General features: G+C 38.6%; 1 pseudogene across 1 annotated transcript; it reads right to left on the bottom strand.

Annotated features, from left to right (window-relative positions):
* Positions 1-6,531: 6,531 nt before the first annotated feature.
* Positions 6,532-9,684, bottom strand: LOC149005269 (cytochrome P450 CYP72A219-like; annotated as a pseudogene). Its single transcript, XR_016175531.1, has 5 exons — positions 9,312-9,684; positions 8,411-8,631; positions 7,906-8,151; positions 7,237-7,624; positions 6,532-7,139 (listed from the first exon to the last, which is right to left on the bottom strand). The product of XR_016175531.1 is annotated as a cytochrome P450 CYP72A219-like (transcript).
* Between the last annotated feature and the right edge of the window lie 298 nt (positions 9,685-9,982).

Here is a 9,982-nt window from a genome sequence, read left to right as displayed (position 1 = left end):
AAAGGCGACCTTGGAACGTTATTTATTTGAAGAAATATTGTCGATAATGTATGCAAAAGTTTTTTGGATCAGCCACAGAGGCTTTAATCATCCTGTTTTTTTTTTCTTCTTTTTTTTTTTCTCTCTCTCTCTTTCTAAAGGCTTCTCATCAACCACAAAGGCTTTAATCAGCCATTTTTTCTAAAAGCTTCTCATCAGCCACAAAGGCTTTAATTAGCCATTTTTTTCTGAAAGCTTCTCATCAGCCACGAAGGCTCTTATCAGCCAATTCTTCTAAAGGCTTCTTTCCAGCCATGAAGGCTTTTGAGCAGCCATTTTTAACAAAGGCAATGAGCCATTAAGACCTTTTAACAAGTCATTTAGACTTTTCATAAGTCACAAAGGCTTAATAAACCATCTAAACTAAGGCTTCTAATCAGCCATTTTTTTTATCAAGATTTCAAGTTAACTATCTTATATGAATTGATAATAGGCAACCTGATCAACTTATCAAAAAGAAAAGTGATGCACTTGAAGAGAAGATATTCTATGATTGATGATTGTACAACTCTCTCAAAGTGGGGGAAGGATATACATATTTGGATATAGATATGTTGTACTATCATCTCATCAAAGTCAAAATCAAAAGTGAAAACGGCAGTAGGAGATCTCAACAAAATCAGAATAACAACAAGTCAAATTGTAAGAAAAAAGAAGAAAAAGGAGAGTATTTTATTCCCAAGGCTAGGTATCACCTTCTTTGTCTTCACCAACATCTTTGTCAACGAACTCATAACTACCGGAGCTAGAACTCCCATCTTCTAAATTATCATCCTTAGACTTATCATCAATTTTTTCTTTTCCCTTTCCTTCAACTTCTTCTTCTTCATATTCTTCCTATCCAGAACTATCTTCACTTCCAGTTTCCTCTGAGGAACTATCAACTTTCGGATGATGAATCCCTCGATTATTGAAGAAAGTCTTTGTAGGAAGGAACCGAGGAGCAACCTTCCTGACATTGAGATGAGGGTGAATTTTGAGTGCTTTGCCCATACTTCATCACAGTACGTCTTGAGCATATTCCTACAAAATCACATAAAAATAGGGTTATCTTTGGCCTATTCAATGGCCTCAACAACAGCTTTAACAGAATTTTCATAATCATTCCGTAATTTTCTTCTCTCTTCCTCAAATTGGCTTTTCTCCTCTTCTAGGGCAGCTTCCTCCTAAAAGATTGTATCCAAAGTGACATACATGTTGTTTCTCTCAATTTACAACTCAGTTTTCTTTTGAATGAGAGAGCATAACTTCTTACATTTGCTTGTTTCCTCTATCCAAATTAAAATTCTCACTCTCAACATCGCGGAGTTTGTTCAACAACTCATTCTTTTCTGCCTCAAAGCCTCTAGACCATGTCATGGCCTGACTCAACTTCTGCAAACTTCAACCCTATCATAAGTGGCAAGCCTGGCTCTTTCCAAAGCATCAATTTTCAAAGCCTCCAATCGATTCATATCCTCCTTTTGTTTTTGGAGGGAAGATTTCAAATTAGAGCTTTCTTCCTGCAATTCACAACAATGCTCAGAACACAAATTAAAGTCATCCTACAAACCTCAATCTCAGTGTTTAATTCTTTCTCCTTGATTTTATCCCCTCCAGTCTTCTCTGTGAGGTACCTAAGCTAATTTTGAGATCTTGTACCTCATTGATTAGCTCAAAGTTCCTTTTGACAAGCTCTTGATTTTCAATGGAAAGAAATCTTTCCCCTTCCAAGACTTCAGAAAAAGCATTGAAAGCAACACCAAAACATCTGCAGAGAAGTGATCTCTAGAGTTTCCAATGCTATGACTGTGTTCAGCTTGAACAAGATCGACTGCATGATCAGGAACAACATCAGCAACCACTTGACCGTGAAGGACTAAAGCAGCATCATTAGAAGCAACTTGAGGGTCAGCCACATTAGCTGCAAAGTTTCTTGATTTTCAGCCTCAATTTAAGGTTGAATCTGAGGAAGAACTTGAACTATGAAATCCCACCTAACCCTAACCCGGAAATCTATGTTGTAGGAACGAAAACCCAAAGTGAGGTAGAAGACCGTGAAATCCCACCTAACCCTAATCCGAACACCCTGTTTGTTTTGGAAGAAGAAGTGACTTGAATGATATTTGACTTAGAAGTTGGACCTTGAGTACAATGTTGACATCTTTGGGAGGACCTATGAAGTTAGATTAGACCCTTCCTTAGGTTGGTTGAGGACCCAAGTGTTGGTTTTGGCCTTTGAGATCCAACAATGGCTCTTTGACCCACTCAAATAGGGGGTACTCCTCCTCATCATCTATGGCAAAGATGTCAACCAACTCAATCTTGTCCCCATTACCTTGCTCTTGACCTAACCTAATGTGCTCCTCTCTCAACCTCATATTATAGTGAACATATACAAGATCCTCTAGCCGCTTCACCCCCAAATGGTTCCACCTCATAGAATGTATCAGATTGAATGTGCTCCAGTTACGGTCGTAGCCGGTGGTAGAAGATGTTTGGGTGAGCACTCTAACGACCCGTGGTAGCAATGGGGATTCATGGGCGCTCAAGACCGGTAACCAACCCGTGAGAGGACAGGAATCACATTATGGGGACCATTCATTGGTAGGGTTGCATATGGATAGACTTGGGCTCATGGGCACTCAAGACCGGTAACCAACCCGTGAGGGGACATGAGAGCTTTCCGTTTACCATATGTGGATAACTAAGTAGAAGACTTGTATTTGGCTAGGCTTAACCTTGACATGCGCTAGTACTTAGACCAATGGTGATGTGAGAGAGCGGTGACCTATACCCCCAGCCATGGATTGTCTCGAGGGATGGAGGACCCACTACCAACCGGCGTTGTGAGACGAGACCGTCCTAAACAAGTATGGAGCTATGACTTAAAGCATGTTTGCCAATAAAAACTAGCATACATAGAGTTAGATTCATAAATACGTGGTCTGTTTCATATCATATTGCATCATGTTATGTTCTGTAATCATGTGATTTATGTTATTGTGGATTTAACTTGCCTTACTAGGTTTCTTTGAAACTCACTCCTTTGTACAATATCTTTTGTTAGACTTCTCTACAGGGTTCGATACTATGACGGTCCATATGAGGAAGCGCAAGGTGAAGAAGATGAAGATTGAAGAAGAAGAAGAGCCGATTGAGGATGTGAATTAGATTTCCCTTGTTTCTTCTAGACTTCTATTTTACATGTATTAACTTAGAGCATTGCCTTAGATTTCAATCTACCTTCCACGCATGTTGTGGGGTATATTTCCGCTATACTCTACAGTTGCCTTTTTATTTGGTATCATGTTTTTCCGCACTCTGATATTCTTAGTGATCCTTCTGAGATCCTTTCTTGAATTTTATTATTAACTTATTAGAATACAATGATTTGTTCTTGCTTTTGATTTTGTTGTTGTGCTAAATGGATATGATCGTTCCTAAACTTGATCTTTTGGGCTGTGGATCACTCCCTTGGGTAACCTAGATAGGGTATAGGCTGGGTGGATTTGGCGGGATGTGACAGTCACCACAGGGTCTAGAAGCTTTATAACAACTCTTAGATTTCCTCAGAAGGTATCATTGGATATGGTAGCCCGTGCTGCTCTCCCTGCCGATGATTCTGATTGGGGCCAAGAACCACTCTTCAGATGCAAACATCGCACGTAGTTGGGCTTTCTTTTTCTCAAAACTCTTTAAGGAAATCCAATTTATTGCAAATCTTGTGACTCTAGGCCTCACCAAGTCACCACCACATGTCCTCCTCAACATATCCAAAGCAAATCCATGGTTATATACTAATGTGGTCACATTTCAAGCCTGCTGAACAATGCTTTTCACAAATTTGACTTGTCCCATGTCTTTTAGCATCAAATCAATACAATGTGCCGCACAAGGAGTCTAAAAGAGCCTATACCTGGGATCCTCCGTCAACTTCATCTCAGCCTTCTTAAAATTGGCACCATTATCAGTCACAACTTGCACCATGTGCTCGACTCCAACCTCTTTCATCACACTCTTCAGCAACCCATATATGTATTTTGCATCCTTCTTATGACCGGATGCATCAACAAAATTGAGGAACATCATCCTTCCATCACAATTCAACATAAAATTGATGATAGATTGTCTAGTGGGACCAATCCAACCATCACACATCATTGTCACCCCATAGTGCATCTACATCGGCTTAAGACCATCAATGTAGGCTTTCAAGTTCCCCTTATGCCATGGGAGATATACATTATATATCTCATATGGGATTGGCCGAACCATCCCATGTTCAGCAACACTGATCTCATCCACCATCGCCGCATAATAAGGCCCCTATGCAGCATTTGCAGGAACATTGTGATATAGTGCCCACTTAGAAAAGGCCATCCCCACCTTCTCCTTCACATTACCCCACATATGCTTTAATTTCTTCTTTTTTGACTGTGGCCTCGCAAACAAGTCAGGATCATTGCGTAGTATCTGCACATTAGGACTGGCCTCATTAGATCTAGAAGTAGCAGATGTGGCACTAGGTAGTGATCATGGGGCCCATGGTAGTGGAACTGACTCTCTAACACTCTGGCTCCTCCTCATACTGGAGCTGCCTCCGCTTGCCCTCCCAACATCTGGATCTCTAGATGACCCTGCACCCACGACCCTCAGTGTCCTTCTGATCTCATCGAGTCTATAAGACCCCCTACTCATCCTAAGTACTCTCTCCATCTCTGCCTCAGGGAATGATGCATCACCTGGATCTAGATCCACATTTTTTTCTTCCACCCCCACCTCCTCTAGGCATGCTCCCTAGAACTGATCCCTCTTTGTTTTCTTCTGTGCCCTCCTCTCTTGTCCTCCTGTCACATATTTTGCCATTGCCACTTGAACTTCATAAGGGACATTGGGGTATCCAACCACATTGCGGTCCCCTCCTGCTAGATGGATCTTTAGTTGAGTGGCCCCACCTAATCCAATCTTTTTCAAACAATATTTACACTCTGACTTTTTCCTATCATCCGTCAGAGGCTTACCATGCTGCCAAGCTATGTCGGACATCATGTTTCTGTCTGAATCTCCAACTCAAAAGTTTGTGCCTGAATCTGAATTCCTGATAGTAACATACATAATATTCACCGTTAAAATAGAAACCCAACACTTTAATTTTAACCTAAGGCCCTAAAGACACTAAAGTGTAAACACACAGTCACACATTACTTGAAAAGTGTAAACTAAGGTATTCATAAACATTTTGAAGTTTTTGTTCCTAATTAAAAATATTTTTTAATAATTAAAATATGTTTCATAACAATTGTTAAATATAAGAAAAATCAGAAAACATACTAAAACACTTCAAAAAATATATCCAATCAATTACATATGTAGAGTAAGGTATTCATAAACATTATGAAATATTTGTTCCTAATTAAAAATATTTTTTGTAATAATTATTAAATACAAAAAAAAAATCAGAAAACATAGTAAAACACTTCAAAAATCAGATTCAATGAATTGCATATGTAAATCTACTTACTAGAAATAACAAATAACAATATCAACTCAATCCAATATGCTTTGAGCATGAAGCAAATAAAAATATATAATTTTTTAGGTATTTTTTAAAATCATAAAAATAAAAAAACAGTAGAACAATACAAGGATCAAATCAAATAACCGCCACTTGTTAATCCACCTACTAGAGACCATCATAGTAAATTTCAAAACATTCCAACACCATTTTATCATGAAAGATAGGAAAAAATCCAAAAAAATGGAAACTTAGGTTACTTTCAAACGAAGCTTCAAACTATGAAATAATCCACCAAGAAGTGTCGATTTCACCAAAGGAATGCTTTAATCAACTTGAAATCATGCAAAATCATGTAAAAAGGTTGAGAAAAGGTCAAAAAATGGTGTTTCGAACTCCCTGCTCCACTTGTTTTTCGCGAAACCAGAGTTTCAATTGAAGAATGAGACTCTTTATAAAGGTGAACCGGCTTCACTTAAATAAAAAACCCAGTTTCGAGGTTCGATTGAAACTCTCGAATTTTCCCAAGTTTCCCCAGCTGATTAAAGCTAGTTCACCCATGTTTCGACCCATTGAGGAAATTTCGACAGTTTCGACCGAACTGAGAATTTTTTTTGGGTCCTCAAAGGTTTCGTTTCGCATTTTTCGACCAAATTTTGTACCATAGTTTTAAGCAAGCTTGCAAACAATGGTACTTAAAGTTTGATTACCTATTTAGTAACTCTACATCACACATCGAAATGGTTGAGATCCTTGATTAACTAAACTCCAATCTGATGGTTTTTGGATCAATGGAAAGGTGAAACCATTGGTGTTTCTCTATTTTTTGTTGGGAAAGTTTCAGATACACACAAGATAGATAGTGAAAAGCATAGATACTACTACTACCAAAAAAAAAAAAGCATAGATACTACAAATCTATGTTAAATTGGCAATAACCTCCTAAAGTGTCTTTTAAATTTGCATAATAGTACATCTAGCAAATTCTGTTAAATCATGCTTAGATTATTTCATAATTCCTGAAAGTTAAGAACACAACTGCAAACTCCTCTTGCGCTTTAGGGGCGACACTAGTTATTAAACTCATAAGCATAGTACATTTGGAACAGAACATGTTACCACATACAATATTATTCCCCTGATAGATCACCAAAGAATGATGATGGAGGTAGTGGGACTACAGTTTATGTAATATGATTTGAGCACCATGCTGTGGATGAAGAGTTATTACAGTAGTAGGAGCATGAGCATAGGATGGTGAAAGTTCAAAAGCAAATCGTTGTAGAATCAATGCTAAAGCCATCTTTGCTTCTGTCATCGCAAAGTGCTGTCCAATGCATATTCGAGGGCCCCAACCAAATGGGAAAAATGAGACTTTATTCTTTGTGGCCTTTGAGATTCCTTCAGCAAACCTCTCTGGTTTGAATTCATCTGCATCCTCACCCCATATTTCATGATCACGATGAACAAGGGCTATAGGTAACAGTAACTGTACTCCAGGAGGCAAAGAAATTTCTCCTAGTTTGATGTTCTTGTATGTACACCGGCTGAGCTGCAACAGTGGTGGATATAATCTAAGAACCTCAAGCAGAATCATGGTAACCTGCAGTGGAAGATTAAGGTAAGAAAGTTCTCAGAACAACTATATTCTTAATATAAGAGACTTGTATTATCCAGGTCTTATGGGAAAACATCCTTACAATCTTGAGGTGGCTTAGCCCATCAAAATTTGGCTTGTTATTCCCAAAGATTTGGAGGACTTCTTCCCTTGCACGAGCTTGCCATTCTGAATGCATACTTAATAATATCATTGTCCAAACAAGTAGAACAGATGTGGTTTCCTGCCCCGCAAAGTAGAAGAGTTTACACTCTTGGATGACATCTTCGATAGTCAGCCCGACGTTCTTACTTTTTATCTGTTCTTTAATCTCCTTGTTATTGGATTCAAGTAACAAGCCTAACAAATCATCATTGTTGGCTTCTCCAACTCCCATTGCCTTCTGTCTTTTGCTGATGATGCCCATTAAAAGAACTCTTACTTCTCTATCAATCTCTTTCATTCTTCTGTTCCTTTTTGTGGGCAGCAAACTGTACACAGTCGACATTGGTGAGGACAAGGATCAAATTTTGTAATTTGATTGCTTTCAGATTTTATTTTGGAGAAATAATGAATAAATGCAAGCTTGAGTGATCAGTTTCATTTGTTTTTTTCCTTCAAGTATACGATGAACTCACAGCCATCCATTCATCTAGAAGTCCAAAGATCTAAAAGCGGCAGCTTTGGTTAATTTTTGAAAAATAAGAAAACTGAATCTCTGCTATATGATTTGTAAAATGTTGAGCTATTTGAAGAGAATGTTGAATTGTACCTAAACCCAGGGATGAAAGCAGTCTCAAAAGACTTTACAAAGAGCTTAGCTTGCTCATCTTGCAATTTGAATATTCGTCGCCTCTTCTTCATAGCAGCTACCAAACGCTGCCCTAGAGATGACATCCCCTGTTAAACTTCGAAGATCTGGCCATACATCCAGTTCACAAGAACCTTCGGATGTGATCATTTTCTCCCATTTGCTTACTACCTCATTGCAGCTCGTGTAAAATGCGGATAACATGCACTTCATAAATTCACAGGAAGATACAAATTGTCATCATCACAATAGCATGGAAAAACAATAGCAAATATGTAACAGTATGTAACGTGTGCTTCTAAACCCAGGAAAGAAACAGAATTTCTGTATTTTTTTTGTCTTCTGCCACCCCCTCCCCCCAACCCCTGTTTTCCCTTGCTTCTTTTATAATGGTGTTAATCTACTCTGTTTTTTTATGAATTTAAAAGAATTAATTAGAATGAAATGTCAAAGACAGAGAAATAACCTTTAATTTTTCCATATGGAAGGCTGGATTTATGATCCTTCTGTGCTTGGCCCATTTCTCACCCTCATAGTTGACAAGTCCCCTTGCAAGAAGCCTTATGAGTGGATTTACTCTGACCTTGGCAAAGTGACCAAACTTATTGCTCAAAATGTCCCTTATGAGGTCAGGATCCATGATATACATTCTCGGATTTCTTCCAAACCAAAAGGCAGATTTTTTCCCTGCACTTCCAAATTCCAATTATCCACACTTAGTTATCTTCCAAGAAAGAGAAGAGCAGAATAAAATCAGTTTTTAAGGCTTAATACAGCACATCACAGAACAGAAACCGTAAGCTTTATCATCTCATAAGGGCCACAGCCATTACCAGCATTTGGTATGCATTCTGTAGTGATAGCTTCTTGGGGAATGTATAGAACAGCATTTGGTATACGTTCTCATTCTCAAATCCTGTAATGCATTCCAGTAACTTTTCCGACTCAACATTCTTTCTCTGAATCAGGCCTTACCCTTGGTTCTAAGTGCCTCAAAAGGGGTACTCGTTGAGTTGGGTTTACAGGGTGAGCAACTGAAGAATAGAAACTGTAAACTTTATCATCTCTTAAAGGAAAATTAGATCCTTTAGTCTCTCCTGAACCCAATTTGGGTGAATTGAAATAAGTTGTGTCTCCATGAGAATGATTTTTTCATAAAACCTAATATCTGTTTAATTGAAACTTAAGTTTCAGGTTAAGTTCTCCAGATATGATTCTGTTCATCTTCAACCTCAATAATTCTATATTTTCACCTTGAAGTATCTAATGATAAGCAGTCAAATAACTAAACTCAAACATGTATTCTACAATTTCACCTTGAGATAGGTTGAAATCAACTTGCATAGAAAATAATAGCCAAGACATACCATACTTCTGTAAAGTTTGCAGATGAAAAGGCAGCAGACGTGGAAGAATATCATGGGAGAGGTTCATGGGCTTGGATTGTGCTTCATCGGAAAGCCTCTGGCTCTCTTTCAGGTCACCAACCAGTAACTTGTATGGTGTGACTCTGATGCCCTGCTCCTTGAGAAGCTTTTCCAGCTTCTTGGGTCTCAACCATATCCATTCAAACGCATTCCAACCCCACCACACAACCAAAATGCAGAATAGCACTAATGAGATCAACCCAACTTCTTCCATCACTTCTTACCGATTTGCATATACGAGAGAGAGAGAGAGAGAGAGAGAGAGAGAGAGAGAGAGAGAGAGATCACCTACGCTAACAGAGAGATCCTTGAGAGAGAGAAGAGAGGCGGCGGGGTGGAAGTTTATAGAAATGTTCGGCATGTGACTTCACAGTCAATAACGTTTATTGACGAAGAGTCACGTACTTGGTGAGATGGCGAATTTATGACGTATATGCATGCGTCAAACTCCACTGGATCTTTTCGAACACTGGACAATGGAAAATCCCAAGCCGGCAGCACAGAGTGAATGACTTGCGAAACACCCACATTTTGCAAAGCAACCAGGTGTTTCTATCAAAGAACCCATCCTAAAAGATTAAAAATAAACTAAAATAGTATAAGAAAAAAAT

The sequence above is a fragment of the Hakea prostrata genome, chromosome 9 (assembly GCF_041222555.1).
Source record: "Hakea prostrata isolate BN-2017 chromosome 9, UWA_Hpros_2, whole genome shotgun sequence".
NCBI classification, from domain to species: domain Eukaryota; kingdom Viridiplantae; phylum Streptophyta; class Magnoliopsida; order Proteales; family Proteaceae; genus Hakea; species Hakea prostrata.
Note: the sequence above shows the minus strand (reverse complement) of the source record. Positions and strands in the feature narration are given on the sequence as shown.